The 18,452-nt window shown below is 40.1% G+C and overlaps 1 protein-coding gene across 1 annotated transcript in view; it reads right to left on the bottom strand.

Moving 5' to 3' along the window:
* LOC135479324 (uncharacterized) overlaps positions 1-17,958 on the bottom strand; it is a 59,440-nt gene extending 41,482 nt beyond the window's left edge. The window contains exon 1 of the mRNA XM_064759146.1: positions 17,733-17,958. The gene's annotated coding sequence lies outside the window, so the exon portion shown is untranslated. The remainder of the gene's footprint in view (positions 1-17,732) is intronic.
* Positions 17,959-18,452: the final 494 nt, after the last annotated feature.

The following is an 18,452-nucleotide window of genomic DNA, read 5'->3' as shown; positions in this document are numbered from 1 at the left end:
TGTAGATCCAATATAGAATATATGCTCGGAACATCTTATTTCCTATACGGGGAGGTATTTTTAGAAAAAAAAAAGATGTAAATTACAGCTTCATTGCTTGAAATTTATTTTATTATTACCTTTGTCGTAAAGACACAGAGAAGAGCAGCTCTATGCGATGCTATTGTATTTTATATATTGTTTGTTTAGTGCTTTTGTTGATAGACATGATTTTTTTCTAATTAATTGATTGTGGTTCGAATTTTTGGAAAACGCATGCGTCGCAGCCAGTGATCGCAGATCCGTCATATTTGCTTTGATTATTGTAAACCAGTCTACATCGATACCCGTCGAGAAGGTATTCTTCAATGTTCTCGGCATTTTGTTCCTTGGATTGGTTATTGAAAGAAAGGGCTATAGTGAGATCAATGCTTTCTGGAAAAACAGCCTATTTTTGCTTATGAATATTTCTTCAAACATGGAAAAAGTTCATGCATGTGAAAGGAGCTAGATAGCGACAAATCATATAGAAAGGGGCTGTATACTAGATCTGCATTAAGAGAGACTGATCAATGTCTGTTTTCCATCAGTTTCAAATACCGGTTGGATTAGACTTCCAGCAATAAAAAGATAAAATACCTTTTATACAAAGAGGCATTACCACGGGAGATGTTGTGAGGGGACGTGAGAAATTATTACTGTTAGAAAATATTGCCATAAATATCATGTATGCTGGTTTAAAGAGGGAATATAAACATCTCATTAGCGTAGAAGATTTCCGTTAAAAGGTGTCGAACTCAACTACTGATATTATCCAAAGGATGACTTAATGGTCTAGTCGTTCTTTGCGCAAATGTTTTCCGTTTGTCATCCATACATGTGTAGGCCTATGAACTGATTCAACACAAAATTAGAAGCGTAGTATAATAAAGTCCTTACAGCATAGAGCTGAGCAGCAAGGGCAGTGTGATAATTGGAAAATGGTCACACGTAACCGTTGAAATCCGGTCTCTTGTACAGCATGGAAGGTAAAACCAGAGCAGTGACTGCAGTATGATAATTGGAAAATGGTCTCACGTAACCGGTGAAATCCGGTCTCTTGTACAGCATGGTTGGTAAAACCAGAGCAGTGAGTGAAGTGTGATAATTGGAAAATGGTCTCACGTAACCGGTGAAATCCGGTCTCTTGTACAGCATGGTTGGTAAAACCAGAGCAGTGACTGCAGTATGATAATTGGAAAATGGCCTCACGTAACCGGTGAAATCCGGTCTCTTGTACAGCATGATTGGTAAAATCAGAGCAAAATCTGATCAAAAGCCTCTTTTCAATTTTTCTGAGTTGGGATTTTTATGCTAAATGTTTATGCTACTGCTTTACTTGTAAGAAATTTCATGCCCCCAAGCACTATGGCTAAAGCAGAAAGTGGTAAATTGATGCAGGGATGTTAATTGCAATTCATTAGACGTCTAAGATGGTTCAACAAGTGATTCCCACTATTGTTGCCATTAGAGTGCATTTGGACATGCGCATGCGTTGCAGATTGCGGCCGCAAATCTATCATCTTTGATTTTAACAAACAGCTTTGTTTGCATGTCTGTCAACTTGTCGAAATCCTGTCTTTTAGAGAGACAAAGCCGCAAGGGAAATTTTGCCAAAGAATCTTTCAGCGCAAATTCATTGCAATATTTTCTATTATTTTAGAATAGCCCAAATAATTACCTTTCACAAAATAACAGCCTCGCCTGTCCAGGTGCCAGACTGTTTAAAATCGTAATAAAGTTTTCAACATTTGTAATGCGGGTCGCATCTTAGGAATCATTTTCCATCCTGTAAATAGTACAGGCAAGAGTCTGATATCATGGAAATGCAATAATTTGGGCTGTTCTTGGACAATAGGGGAAATTGGACTTGAATGGCAATTATGACTTTTTTGCCAAAAATCTTCCATGTAATCTCTTTAACATAACGAGGACTTACATTACCAGGCGTAATGTACTCTCTGTACGATATTAAAGCCATTGTTAATTTGCACTTCTTTATATCGGAAACACGAACCAGGGACCTCTCACTAATGCAGTGGCTGTGAGTTCAAGTCCAGCTCACGATGGCTTCCTCTCCGACCGTACGTGCAAAGGTCAAGCAGCAACCTGTGGATGGTCGTGGGTTTCCCTCGGGCTCTGTAAGGTTTCCTCCCACCAAAATGCTGGCGTATATGTGAAATATTTTTGAGTACGGCGTAAAACAGCAATCAAATAAATAGATAAATAAATTTAAAAAAGCACGAAAATAAAATCTGAAGCACGACAATTGTGCCCAAATAGACGGGAAAAGACTTATTTTAGTGCTTAGTTCATTCCATATGCATGTGTTGTTAATTTAAACAAGAAGAACAGGAACTTTCGTGGAGGTAGTTTCATCAGTTGTTCAGCCCCTGACATCATCAAACAACAAGAATAGGTACATTCGTGGTCGTAGTTTCGTCACTTGTTCAGCCCCTTATACCATCAACAAACTGTTAATTTGATGAAAGGCTTACAGCATGAATAGTAAAATCAGAGTAGCGAATAGAGCGTGAGATTATTGGCAAATGGTAACACGTAACCGGTGAAATTCTCACAATATCAATTCACTGGTTTTGTCAGTTATTTTAAAGCAACTCGCTTGTGAAATACAGCTAAAGACCAATAATCTATTGCAGAGCGACACCTTTGCTCGGGTCACAATTTGAGTCTCGAGGATTTCTGCCAAGGGATGAGTTGTAAAACAAACAATCCCCAAGAAGCAATACAGCCGATATTCCCAATCGTCGTTTAACAACGCGCCATGCTTTCTTCGACCTGTTCATATCTTCTACAGTCATTTACTGTCAAAGCTCATTGGTAAGTTAATTTTTCACTGTCAAGGAGAGAGCTTGATTTCCTCCAGCCCTGGACAAACAACGACCAGCTTCGTAATCATTGCTTACTTTAATGACACGGTTTTAATCTAATGGTGCTGAAGAGCGCGCTCACACGTGTACCAATTAGTGGGTTAGACCCCTGTCCCAGTCGATGTGTAACGAAGCGATCGAGTCTGAAGTCTCATTTACACTCAAAGCATATGAAAGAGCATATCAATAGATTCCCATAATGTTTTTATCATATGTATTTTATTAAGTTTTGGCTGTAAGCAATGGTGACTTTTACTAAATGTACCGTATTAAGACAACTTTAATATTTTACTATATCCACCTTTCGCCGCTAATCCAGATGTACCTATATTGAAATGTGCGATTTGTAGCATGGAGATAGATCGATCGATTAACTGATTGTCGTTTAACGCCAATTGCAATAATCTTTAACTTAGGCGATGATGGAAGAAAACCAGAGACCCCGAACCCAACCGTGACGTAGAGACATGCTGATCATACTGGTGGAAGACAAGTGGTCTTAAACAAAGGCAAAACTCCAGCATGAAAGACATACAGCAAAGGGAGTGAAACCAGAGTAGCGACCACAGTGTTATAGTTGGCAAATGGCCACATGGAACCTGTAAGATACGGCTTTTTGTCAGTTTACCTGAGTTAGGGTTTTATTCTACGTGATTATATATCGGTGATTAAATAGTGGTAAAATACACGTCCTCTAGCACCATGGCTTAAGCAGAAATAGGTAAAAAATTCCAATGATGATAGTTTCAGTTCATTAGGCATAACTGGTCTAGCGTTACTAAAATGTGTGGTCACCACACTTAACATACAGTTACATTAAACAATGCAGGTCATCACACTTAACATACAGTTACATTAAACAATGCAGGTCATCACACTTAACATACAGTTACATTAAACAATGCAGGTCATCACACTTAACATACAGTTACATTAAACAATGCAGGTCATCACACTTAACATACAGTTACATTAAACAATGCAGGTCATCACACTTAACATACAGTTACATTAAACAATGTAGGTCATCACACTTAACATACAGTTACATTAAACAATGCAATGTCCAATATGTCGCCTGTTACGGGCCGGAACTCTGACTTCATATTTACACGTGTATCTCGTGATAAGGAGTTAGGTTACATTCTGCTCTATCAACAAAGTCGAAACGAAGGAGCAATATGCAATATGTACAAAGACAGTTCATTCTATATGATGAACAGAAATTTCTGGTTTATATAACCACTGATTGTAGAAGAAAGGAGAGTATTTAGAACAGAGGTTACATGCATATAAAAGGTAGTCTGTTAACTTGATGTAGCACGTAAGTCTGGTGCGAGAGGCGAGAGTGATATTACATAAAACTGTAATGTGAGATATAAGAGTTTAGTACCCTATCGTGATAGCTTAAAAATGTAAAACTGTAATGATAGCTTGGACTACAGATATGTTCAATATGTGGCATGGGATTTCTAATATTTCCTGCCGATAATTAGCGCATCGGCGCAGTTCTATTTCTACTAGGACTTCTGTTATGCATGTTCCGCCATGTTCCCTCAAGCGCACGTCCTAAATCGAGATCAAATTCGGGCATTTCCGTTGACGAACGAGTTCAGGAAAAAACTCTGGTGGCCGCAGTCTAATAGGAGTTTCAACACTCCTCTATACTAGATATCGATAAAAACACGGAATTATTTTAGAGAACTAGAAGCTTAAATTCTTGACGGCTATCCTAGAGTAAAGTAAAACTAAAAACAAAATACAGAAAAGTAATAAATAATATTGACAAAAGGCAAATTATAATAATAAAAAACACGATTAAATGAATGATAAATCATTCCACGTGTATGAGGTGGATTCAGTTACAAAAAGAGAACAATTGTGGACGTTCCGCTTTGGTGGCTTCGTTAATCTCGGTAATGTCAGCTGAGCTTTTCTTGTTTAATGTGTCATTCAGACGTTGTTTCCAAGTAGTTAATCATACTGCTTGTGTAATACCTGTCTGGCGATTAGATGAGTGATAACTCCAAACGCTTCATCCGGGACCTTTGAGGACAGCCCAGCAGAAAATATCGTGAAGGCAAATGACTGGTGAATACAGGTCAATCAGTCTGATATAAATAAAATGGACAGGGAGAGAGATAGAGAGAGAGAAAAAAAATGCAGAGATTACTAACACCTTGAGGAAATGGAGCATTTGTGAATCGCGTGCCCAACAAAGGCCGAGGTGTTGGGATTTAATCAAACGGTGTATATAATTCATGCAAGGCACCGTCTGCTATTGTCGCCCATGCCACAGCCAATTTGCTAGCGAAGACAATTTATAACCAGCCGACTGGGATTTCGCTCTCTGCTTGCTGCTGACCCAGCTGCCGTGTCCAGAGTCCCAGGCTCAAAGGTGACGGAATTAACAATGGTCCACAGCAAATGTTTTTGGTAATTCGTAATTGTTCGCCGTGTTTCCAAAAGTTTTGACCGCCGCAAATTTGTTTTACATTAACTTGGTTACCGGAACATGTCAGGCCAACGATTTGCACAGTCTGAAATAGAATGTGGCCAGTGCTGGTATGCAAGAAGGGTGCATCACGTGTAACGACTAATTCTTCACCATTTAGGTCAGGGATTCGAATCCAATACACAATGTCTCAACTGAAGCCGAATGTCATGGAAATTTATAAAATTTCCGAGGGTTTTCCGAGAAAAACCTAAGTGCTTTCAATTGACAAAATTACTCTTAATCACGGTGTAAAACTCCGTTTCGTTACACTTCGTCAAATGACTTTAAATTGTTTGTAACTTGACAAGTTGATCACACTTGGTGTTTTACGCCGCGCTCAAGAATATTTCACTTTTGCGACGGCAGCCAGCATCATGGCGGAAGGAAACCTAGCACATTTAACTTATGCTACATGTATCAGATTACCTCGTGAAATATCTGACAAAAAACAAATTCGATTGAGGTATAAATTATCGAAAGCAGAACTCATTTATAGTTCTTTGATTTATTTCTTTATTTGATTGTTTTCACGGACTATTTACCAAAGAATTTCTTTTACCCTATAACTCATGAGCCTATCACCACTACGGTCGCTATGAGTTCAAGTCCAGCTCCCACCGCCTTCCTCTCAGATCATACGTGTAAAAGTTTCCAGCAATCTGCGAATGGTCGTGGGTTACCGCCGTGCTACGGCCCGTTTCTTCCCACCATAACGCCGGGCCGTAATATAAGGAAAATATTTGTGAGTACGGCAGTAAAACTCTAAACAAACAAACAAGGTCTAGGAGTGGAGGGAATTAAACCACTGACTGTGGGAGCGTTACTGGCGAACTCTTCCACTACGCAAGAGAGCACCCTGTTGAACCCCACGTCTAGTAGGACCTATATAGCGAGTAAAAGGCAGGCACTTCAACCACCCGGAGAAATCGACATCTGGTTGTCTTTCCTGTGCAGCTTAAATGTTACTCTTTTCCTAAAACGCAGGAATGGGTGTTTAAAAGTTACGTACAAAACAGTTGGAACGCTCGTTTTCGGGGACCCGAGTTTAGTGTTGAACCGGGAATTTTAAAACATTGGTCCAATGATATTTCGGAGAAATAAGACTCGTCGTTCGGACATTTGGGAGAAATAAATCTCGTCGTTCGGACATTTGGGAGAAATAAATCTCGTTGTTCGGAACGGTGTAGTCTCATTTCGCCTACTTCTTTTGTTTGAAATTAGAAATTGGAGGTAGGCGAAATGATAATCCCCAAGGTGTGAAGATAACCATTTAATAGGATTAAAACTCCAGGGACCGTGTGGACAAAAGAATGACCCAAAGATGGACGCATAGATCATAGTAAAAAAACATATTGTTAGGAATGTAATACATAAGAGTGGTAAATAGATAAGTGATAAATGATGACAGTTAAAAATTACAAGTGTAGCAAGAACGATGCTTTGTCCGCAAATTCCACCAATGTCAGTTGTTCTCCCTGCAACTGTTCTTTCAATCTTTGTAACTTCTCGTCCAGAGTCCGATAATCAGATTTTTTTCTGTTCAGTCGGTATTCGTAATTATTCCACACAAGAGTTACCCCACCTCTCGTAGTTGGTATGAATTCAAGTTGTGCTTGCACTGCTGCCATAATGTTACTTAATGATTGTCTCGTTTTTGTTTATTTACTGGTTTTAGGGCCACTTTCCTGGCGGATATCGTGGCCCATCAAATCAGTGTTTTATTTATTTTTTTTTTTAACACACGAATATTTTGGTTACATAACAGCAGTGCGTTGGTATACTATTTACATATGTACATGAGTCAATTGGTGGGATTAACCTCTTTGTGGTAGCATGTTACAGCTTATTGTATAGGTTCAAATGCTGCCATGGTTCAAATCATGCCAATGATTGTCTCGACGTCTGCGATCGTATTTATTGTGATAAGTGAGTAAAGTTATGCCAGTGTCACTCTGATGCAAACGGTATTCCCCATCAAGACTTCAGTGAGCATTGCGCTTCTACTAAGTTCACTCAGCCGATGAGTGAGAGACGCTCAGTAGGAACCCATTAGGGGGTATGCCCCCAACCATCTACAGGATGCCTGTCCGAAAAATCTGAAGTAGGCGAAATGAGACTCATAAAGGTGTGAAAGTAGGCGAAATGAGGCTAAACCTTCGGAACGCGCAGTACTCTGTGTACCGCTACTAATCGGAGAAGTTACATAAACATTTATTCCGAGGGAATCGTTACCTATAACATTGGTATTTGCTAATGTGCATGCCGATATGACACAAAAAGATGGTTTTCCACATGGAAATAACTATATGGAAAATATATCTTAACGGTCATTTAAGGAGAATTACATATGCAAACGGATATATGTACACAAAAGAAATTTTAGTATAAGATGCAAAGATCTGAGATTGTTCTTGCGATTATTGGCCATGACAAATACTGCCGAGGCGGCGTAAAGCTTGTCATTCATTCTTTATTTCTGTGAAATCCAAGGTACATGTCTAAGGCCGTAAGGCTTGAAATGGCCTGGTTTACGAGACACCGAAGACAATGAGCCAAAGGTGGGCAAATTACACACATTTCGTCCTACAGATTGTCATAGAAGTCTCTCGCTACTCCTAGCGATACACAGCGGGGATCCTCCAGCACAGCTCTGAGTAAATTCTTGTTACAGACATCAGCCTGCAGCGATCACGGCCTCTGAAGACGGGAAGATACCGACCGTAAAGCGTTGATCGGCCAAGGTAACGTCTCGCCGTGCTAACACGCTTTTAATGGTACACTTATCGGTCTTTAGGCTCATCTATTTCACGAGCGCATGGCACCACGCGGAGAGGAGTCTAGGCGATACGCATTATTCCTCCCGCGTCTACTTTAGAGAACTCGTCGTCGTCGGAACTCGCCGTGCTCAATACACCGTTACTAATCGGGACCAGTTGCGATCCAGGAGTCTTGAACGACAGCAATTAACTTTGTACTGACGGCTGGTCGAAATGTCTCATTTTACTTACTTTCGGGTTTTATGCACTTATTGAAAATTGGCTTAGTCATATAATACACACCTATTCAGAACATCGATCGCACCTAGTCATTCGTGTATGAATGAAAAAAACGTTAAATATCCATTCTGAGCTGATTACTACAACAGTCTTTCTGACAGAAGGACGATTTACACTAATTACTTGAATCATGGAACGTGAACTCGAAACTCTGGCAGTTACATGAATGATGAGAAACGTTGTCGGTGCATGGTAGTGGTAGTGTGGGGTGTCACGGTGAGAGCAGGCTTGAGTGGAGTTGTTATGTTCTATGTTCTCTCGACGATTATCTCGGTGATATCGCGAAATACTGGCAAATGCGGCGTTGCGCCCAAATTATTCATTAACGTGCTATATCAGTCCTAAGAGAAGCCAGATGAAAATATTAGAATGACATGAATTGCAATTAACATCACTGCATTGTGTTTACCTAATTCTGCCTAAGCCATGAGATTAGGGGGCGTGTAATTTGCTACTATTTATGCATTTACATGAACAGTTAGGATAAAACCTTAACTGAGGTAAATTGACAAGAGGCCGCACTTCACCGGTTACGTGTGATCATTTGCCAGCTATCACACTGTCATCGCTGTTCTGGTTTTCCTCTCTATGCTGTAAGTCGTAATTATGCGGATACCCCATCAAACACCATTTAACCCCATTAAATGAAGAGTTCTCAAAAAACAAAATCTTTGGCAGTTTCTGTGAAATGTTCCTGATGTGGCGTGGTAATATTCCATGTAGACTCGATTTAGCTCAGATATCATACACTTACGCTGTAGCGTATGAAACGACACGGTATATGGATGTATAAGAACGATATTTTAGAAATTATAGTTATAACAGTAGTTTCTCTTGTTTTGAAACGCATAGCAAATGCTTCACAAATGCACAAAACTGTTTAAGCACAATTTGTCACTGAATGGGACAATCAGGAACCCGCGGTAAATCACGCAAATCCAATAACGACACCAATTAAAGGACGCGAACAAACTAAAAATATCCCTCTTTTTTATCTAGGTCAAATAAGCAGGCACATCATTAATTTAGAGATGAACGTGAATAAATTCTTTGTCTGTGTTCAATGTTCTCTGCTAAAATGATATGTAAACATTAAATAGCTATAGCACCGGCTTTCATTTAGTTATCCATATAGGAGAGAATTTTCCAAAAAATACTCCAGCCCATTAACAGTTTTTTAAAAAATTCTTCATTTTTTTTATCTATTGCATTGCATTATGAAAACTCCATGTGTTTGCAAATCCAATACTGACTGCGTCGACCATTTTTTAAAGGAAACTGTTCCCAACTAAAGTGCTTCAAACGTAAGTCTGCAGTTGATCCTGACCTTGACGTTTGCGATGACGTTTTATGGGAAGGCTGGTAACTCATACATTGCCAGAGAACAAAGGTCAGATCACCTTGGACGCGATCTCCGTCTCCGCAAGAGAAGGCACCCTGTTGACAAGCTACACACTAAAACATAGCTCTAAATAAAACCATAACATATGTGAATAGCGCATGGTTACCAGCTTGTAGGCGTTACACTACCAAACCAATGGAATCTGGATGTGAAGTTGTTTTGATAATTTTGCAATGATTTGGCCAATGGAGAATCTTTCGAATTTAAAGTAAGTCGGACCAAATCAGCACGCGTAGATCTGTTATTCCAAAATGCTTTCTTGGGCATGATTATTGGGCAAACTGGCGACGTAATACTTACCTACTGCGAGGTAACTATAGTTGATCCGCTCTGGGCCGGAATCTCTATTGCGCGTGAAGCGGTGTGCAATTTCTGATGGACTATTATTCAAAATGCCAGAGTTGAAGAGTTGCTGTCCACACAAAAATCCGGACTACCATAAAACATCCGGTTGCGGATCTTGAGTATGTTTTTGTCAGTAGGACTCGCCATAATCGCTACTTTCATGATACGACTTTGTTTTACTGGTACACACTCAGAATGTCTAAAAGCAAGGGGGCACAGATCTGGGGTCTGGGGTTATGTATGTCAATTACTAAGGGGGCGAAATTACCAAATTTTCATAAGCCATTATACGGAAACCTGTTAGTCTTTGGGCTCATACCTAAACACAATGACCCCAGCGAAGTCAAGGTGATAACTACAGCAGGCCATCCCTAGGGAAACTAACTCCAGAATGACCGGAGTCTGTCTGTAGATAATCATGACCGAAAGGTCAAGATTTAAAAGATGGCTGATGATCTATTAAAATTGTTACCCGAACATAATTTCCAAACTGCGAGGCGGCCTCTATTAATCATAAACTCGGTCTGGCTTAAAGGCCATTTGAGACGGAGAGAGATAGACAGTTTCGGACAAGGCATCGTAGACGTTTTTTTTTATTTCATATATGCTTTGCTGTTAGAGCGGTTTATCATCAGAATTTAAACAATTTTTCCACGAACAGATTGTCAATTCCTGGCAAAACTGTAGTTGCGGTTTGGGAGAAGGTTAAGTGGGCCTCTGAACCGAAATAAATGAACGAGGTTCTCAAGTTAATACTCAGTTTATAATCAGAGCGGCGATGACAGTGTGACAGGTTGCAAATAGTCACACGTAACCGGTGAAATTCGGCCTCTTTGTCAGTTTACCTCAGTCAGGGATTTATTCTAACTATTTATGTAAATGGTTAAAAAGTAGCAAATTACATAACCCCTAGCACCATGGTTTAAGCAGAATTAGTATAGAATCACTAGTGTAGAATTACCCTGTACATTTATGTACATGTTTTTGTGCCGGAACACTTGCATGGCCCTTGTTTCATCACATCCGACTAATTCTGTCGGATATTTGTAAGTTTATGTTTGACTAAATGCTTCACATGGCCTTGTTTGACCACTAGTTATAAAATATACGCCTCAATGAAGACACAGCTCTTGCGGTGTTTTCCGCATTCACTCCCCAAAGCTATGGCGCTCAAGGTCCATACACTCCCCATGTCACACTTCTATGTTGACACGTTTCCATGGCATACCGGTTGACTCACGGATTTACGTCAAGAATTTCTGAGTTCCACAGGAATCTTACGACGTAACTCTTAAGTGGGAGGAGCCAAAGAAATTGACATATTGGACAAAACATGCGCTATTGCCTTACAGCAGAGGTCGATTTAACATTTTGATTTAGCTTCGTTGTTTTTGTCATTGTTGTTGTTGTAACAAAAGTATACGTCAGTGTTGCTGTTGAAGCTAGTGCTTACAGCGAAACTTGCCAGTGTTGTATGTCAAGGAGATTATGGTCATATCTCGCAAAATGTTGGTTTCTTTGCCAGCATGCAAATATGGATAGCACCATGTCAAAGTCACCAGACAGCAAATCCCGGGATTAAACCCACGTCTCCCACTTCCCAGGTGAGTGCTCTTGGTCATACCAGTGCGATTATACCATTATGTCAAAAGTTCTACTCCGCAGGTGGACTAAGCATCCCCATTGACAGATCCCTCTGTATTGTTTCCATGTGATTGCTTATTAAATGAGACAAAGAGATAATGACAACACAGCATTTTGAGTATTTCTAGACCAGTGATATCTAATAACTAGCAAGTAACACTACTGTTCTTTTTTGACCTAATTCTCATTAAGCCTTAGTGTTAGTGGGCGTGGGAGTGGCTGTTTCCTAAGCATTCACAGGAACAGTCAGGGGCTGGATTTCACTGATAAGGTGGGTAAATTTTTCCTCGCTACTAAGAGCCCGGTTGTTCAATACTGATTTCAGACTGAATACCAGATTTAAGTTTAAGGCAAGTCTTCATTTTTGTACTTAGCCTGAAAAAATTGTGTAACATTATGTTAGATGTGAACTAGAACTGCTGATGTAATAATTTGACTCTTGAGACCTTTATTGACTTTGGCTGAGTTTGGCTAAAAACTTAAATATAAAATATGACTTAATGCCCATATAAGCTAATACACGTTCAATACCGCACTCTGGTTTTATTCTTTATCCTATGGTCTTTCGTATCTGGACATAAAGGAAGAGCATCATCCAAACCAGACGAATCACAAGAACATCAACAACAACGCTAACGCCCTCCCTCCGCATAGATGCTCCTCACAGCTAATAAACACAGAAGTCAGGTAAATCCAATATTTGTATATCGTTGCGCAGACTACAAGGGTGGAACCCCATCCAGCTCGCGGTATGGTCGGTAATAGTATCCGGAGTCATGTTGCAGGGCTTCTTGGCACTGTTAAGCTATTTTCCCCTGAAAAGCATAGTCACTCGCGTAACCCCCATGGCGTGATCTGCATTCGGTTGTTTCACTCCATATCTAATATATCAGTTAGCTATAGCGTCATGGGTTGTTGCTCTGGTAGTCGTTCGTTGGGTTTGACTCAAGGATATCTCAGGTTGTGTTGGTGATGTATGTATTTTTCCGTTAAGGATCTGACTGTTAAGATTCCGTACCCAGCTCTACATCCCTCTTCGGTACCAGTTCCACAGCGCGAATTTTGACAGAAGCAAGTTTGAAAATGTAATGAAAGCACCAAATGCCGTCTGATGTGATTATTTGCTGAGCCTCCTTTGCAGTCTCTGCTGCAGACCTTTATATGACGACTCTAGGACATATTCTTAAAACTTGAAATGGTTATGGAATTTGCCCGAGCAAAACTATTGCTAGGTTTAAACACATTGTAGAATTCTTTAGACAACGTGATTTGAAATGATAAAATTTTGCCAGGTATTTGAGCCAGATGTACAGCCTTAACACACAGTAATTGTTAGAACATCTATGACGCCATACTGAGTGGGACGTATCAAACTGCATGGTATCTGACAATTTTAGTGATTTATATCACTGACTGCTATTTAACGATACCCTCCAGAAATGCTCTCCTGTCCGATGGCGGTCACCTTCACCGGTGAAGGAACTGGAGCGCCCGGCCTGAACCACTGACCTTTGGCAAAACACTGTCCAGCTTCCCCCTTCGTGACGCAAAGACATGGACACAAAATTAGTGGAAACAACTGAGCTGCAACGAACGTCAGACTGCGCTACGGTTATATGAGCGTTATTGTTATCATCACCAAGGCTTCATTGACGCCCCACTGTGACAGGGGAGAACGCACAAATGGCCTGTGCAAGGCCGGAATTGAGCCTGTGCCTAGCGTGTGCTTGTGACTAAAACACAAGCGCAATTAAACACTCGGTCACGCTCCTCTATGATGCAGATTTTAATGAATGTGTTACCATATAGGCTACATATTATCTAATCTGACATGTAGGCCTACTGTCCGCATATCAGAACAGTAATAGAAGGAATCGATGCGGACATACACAGAGAACTCTTGGTAGCTTGGTGCGAAGATACCAGCCGGGTTATCTTACATCTGACAGATGGCGACACGGATGCCCACAGCGAAACTACATGTTGTCACGTGACCTAAATTTTTTTCCAAGCAAAAACGGAACAAAAAATGACCGTATAAAGGATGCATCTTCACAATGCATCACGTGAGCTTTTCTGTGGCAATTTATTAACTAAAAAAAAACGTACGAAGATGGATTCGGTTGTGAACGGTCGTTTTAAAACTGTCTTCATTCTAATTACGTCTCGATCCATCAAACAAACTGGAATCGGTTAAAAAAAAACGAAAACTGCCACTCTATACTGCGGTGCATTAGCTGTGATTGTCTAACAGATGGTTAAGCAGTTATCAATGGGACTCTGCCGGAGAAAAGAGAGAAAAAAGTAAACAAGCGACAATCATTAAGATGTCTGCGCTGATAACTTATCTGCGACGATCCTAACATTTGTAATAAATTGGAGACTCTTCCATTCGTGTCAACTAACCGCTCCTTGGCAATCACCAAATAATAATGTATGTCGGAATACTTGGAATGAATTGTAACTGTGGTCATATCAATGCAAATGGCGTAACTGCGTTCATCTATAGAAATGCTGTCAAGCGAGCGAAACCCATTTGTCATGCAAGGAAGTAAAATCAATTCTGAATTTCAAGTGAAAGGTTATTAATGGCATGTGGTATTCAATTTGAAAGTGCGTATTATAAGTTGCTTCCGGTCACAAGTAGTTAACTATTACGACCAAGTGAACGAAGCTTTCCACGTATACATGAACATATATGGAGCCGTTTGAACTATTTGAATTTTGTATGATATACTAATTGATGTAAAGAATAGTTCATATTCTCCACCTAGTGTTGCTATAGGAGAAATCGGGAAGCTCCCCGTGCATTTTAATGAAAGCGCTCTAGAGTGCGGTAAAAGAGCACGTCGTCTCTTATGTGTTGATATATTCATAAAATTCATACGTAGTACACATGTGCAGCTTCAGAGCGCGTTTTACGTTTCGTTTTAAATGTATTTTGTACAGCCCGCCAGAGTTACTCAGGGACGCAATGTTTCGCCCGGCGATCGAATCATCAAACGTAGCTCTTTAGTAGAAAATATAAAAAGTAATTAACCTGTGGATGCTCGTGGGTTTTTCCCTGGCTCTGCCCGGTTTCCTCCTACCATAATGTGATCAGATGGAATTCCCTCTATTTAGTGTCATACCTTATCATTCCAGACCCACGATGAGTTCCAAAGCTCCCTTCTGGGCAGACATTCTACCTTTCCAGGCTACCATAGCGGGTAAACGAATGCTATGTACATGGTGTTTACACCTGAAGCTGTTTTGTGGGGCGTAGTCTTACGTTCGTTGAAGAAATATATACCATGCGCCAAAATCGCTTTTAAGTTTGTAGATCAATGTTGAACAGTAACTTACTCATAGTGTACTACTGAGAAAAATTCTTGAGAATACCGGATCTTCAAAAAAAACCAAGTAAATCAATCAATAAATCAGCCAATCAATGAATCAACCAATCAATGAATCAACCGATCAATCAATCAACCGATAAATCAATCAACCACCGGAGTAGGTCATTAACTTTGCAGATTGCTGGGACGATCAATGTAAGAGAGTGCTAACATCTACTGACCGGAGAAATATTTCACTAAACAGTTGCTGGACAAGGCAGATTGTTGAGAAAAGAGTGACCAACACGCAGGATGTAGGCGTTTAACCCTGTAATTAAGCACAGATTCCGAGCCGTATATAGGAGCCTTCCGTGCGGATAATCACGGGAGGTGTATCCAAAAACAACCGTTAACGTCAATTCTCGAAAGATCAATGTGAAAAAAAAATTAACGTATCAGCTAATGTTGGTAACAGTTAATCCTGTTCTTGGAAAAGTATGGAAGACCTCAGCCTAAGCGATTAACCTGAGAGCTATCAAGGGGTGGCATCAACTGGAGAAACCAGGGCGCCCACTTTCACACGATTGGATCGTTGAGCCGAGCACTCGAATGAAAATAAAACATGCCGTATTTCCTGTGATCGGAACTTGCGAGAAATCATCGTGTATGACAAATCGCATTGTGTAATTTGTGTGAAAGGCAATTCTTTGGGCTACCTATATTCTCAATTACAATTTATATACTATCAGGTGGCTGGAGCTAGCGACAACTAGATTTGAACTTTGACTTTATCAGTTAAGGTGTGATCGGGTGTGCTGAGCCAGAGGTTACCCCTGTTCATTTTATGTGGTTTTCGGCCCGAGTGTCATTTTACGTGAAGTTAGTCTCAAACAAGTACCTGTCTCATTCTATATCGTTATAAAGTTGGAAATACACAAGTGTGTAGAAAATCCACATTTTATCAATGAAAAACTTGATTGCCATTGAAAAATGTATAAATGTGAACTGCTACGATATCCGCATCGGTATCTGAACAGCAGGTTGTCACCCGAGATTTCGGGTTCATGGATGGAAACTAGAGGGCGGGGAATTATAAAGGATGGTGACTGGGGGCTGCAGGAGGGTTATACGAGGACGGTGGACGGTGGAGATTATTGTCTGCGGGCAAAATTACCACAGCTTGACAGTGGGTCGTGAATGAGATATGAAAAAGCTCGCCCAGAAAGAACATAGCCGAGACGGAGGTGTGATACCTGACAGATATCTGCCAAATGTAACTGATGAATCCAGATCTCTTGTAAATCTACATCAATTATTGTTCTGTCTCAACTGTTCATGTAAATGATTACATAAAAAAAGAAAGGAACGAATATTAAAGTGATTTTGTCAGTCTATATTTCGGTCTCTGTATTTGTGTCATCGTCACGTAATACGTACAGTAAAGAGTAGATAGGCTTATATATATGTAGCTGCGTACGTTTAAGCATACAGAAATGAGACTAATCTATGGAGCCACTGGATAAACATTTATATATAACAGGAACTTAGGTGACTCCTAGTACTATGGCTTAAACAAAATTCACTTATACTGACGGGCCGCACAAAGAAGCCCAAATCGCAGTGAAAACGCTTTGAAAATAACATTCTGTAACATTCATAACAGTTTTATGTTATAATAACAGAATACATTCTAGCATCACTAAGACAACAGACTTTCCCTTAAAATCAACAGATCAATGTTTTGAGTGTAACGCAGCAGTACTTATAATCTACCTTACTACGTAAGCAAACACGTTCACCGATAAGTATTGCGTACTACAGGAAGGTACAAGATCGCATACACAGCTTTACACAGCTTGTGAGTTCTTTATTATCATCTTTATATGGATTAAATGGCAGCATTTGCTGCTTGTTTTTCAGTGTTAATTTACACTAACAAATGAAGGATTCCTTAGTCGTCATATGACTGAAAAACCGTTGAGCACGACGTTCAACCCCAAGCACTCACTCACTCACTAACAAATGTGAAAATTGCTCTTCAAAGGCTAACAATGTTGACTTTTTGACCTACCCTAATGTTTACACTGCTCAAACACATCTTGTTTCATTACCACTTCTAAAAGCAGCATATTATTGTCCAGAAAACAAATTAAGCTACACATGGAAACGATGATAGTTAACTGTATTAATTATTAGTTTATAAAGATATATATATTTGCAGTATCAATTAAGTTTTATATGCAAAATATATCAGATTACATCAGGTATTAGAATGTTGAATCGGTCGCATCTAATCAAGTCTGTCAAGGACATTATTGTAATATCAGACTGAATGAAAAAGAATTAAATTGTAGGAATAACGTTGAGATTAATCATTTTAGCTCGCATAGGTGAGTCATAAAACATGCCTTACTCCAACACGATGGATGGCATAGGGTGACGCATTTGGTAACCTCGCAGTTCCATACTTAGACTCATCAATCGATGAAATCGATCACCAAATTGCTTTGCCGCGCAATTAAGATTGCAAACATGAATCAAAAAGTTCCAGAAAATACTCACCTGAAGAGTAGCCGAATGAATGTTTTACTGTCTTAAAATCTTTAGCACTCACAACGGATTTCCCTTTGATCCTTTTTTCGTGTCTATTTAAGGTTTCCTTTTCTACACCACCCTTATTTTGCGCGCGGATGCACTTCTCACGTGGACGCACATCGACTGCGAACCCGAAGAGGAAAAGGTTGCCTTTATATAGCGAGGTGGAACAATGACGATCTACGCCCTCTGCTTCGAGCTCACTTTTTGTTTGTTCTGTCTTTTCTATCCACATTCATCAGTCATCGAGCCAGTAAAGCGAAACCCGACATTTTCCTACGGGTTAATGTGGACAACTGGATTAATTGTGTGTATTTAGTTATTCTAGTCTTCCCCCATCGTCTTATTACCTGAGCTGGAATTGTAGAAATGTTGATCTAATACTTAAGCATACTTCCTTGATCAGAAATTCTGATCACAAAATACCTAGGTGATTAGGCAAGCGCAACCCTTCATTCCTGCGAAAGCCCCTGAGGCGCTTCTTTTATGGCTGCAAGTGGCTGTAATGTACTGACCACAATTACGTGGTCAAGAATTGGCCGGCAACCTTGCAGGGGATGATTGTGATGTGAGACAGATACGAAGGAAGGTTGGGGAGGTTTTACCTGTGACATGCCGTTTAATAACATAATCAGAAGCCTATAAGCAATCGGCGCTATGGGACAATTAAGGCGTGTAGTTGATCTT

The sequence above is a fragment of the Liolophura sinensis genome, chromosome 12 (assembly GCF_032854445.1).
Source record: "Liolophura sinensis isolate JHLJ2023 chromosome 12, CUHK_Ljap_v2, whole genome shotgun sequence".
In the NCBI taxonomy this organism is placed as follows: Eukaryota; Metazoa; Mollusca; class Polyplacophora; order Chitonida; family Chitonidae; genus Liolophura; species Liolophura sinensis.
This window is presented reverse-complemented; position numbering and strand designations above follow the sequence as displayed.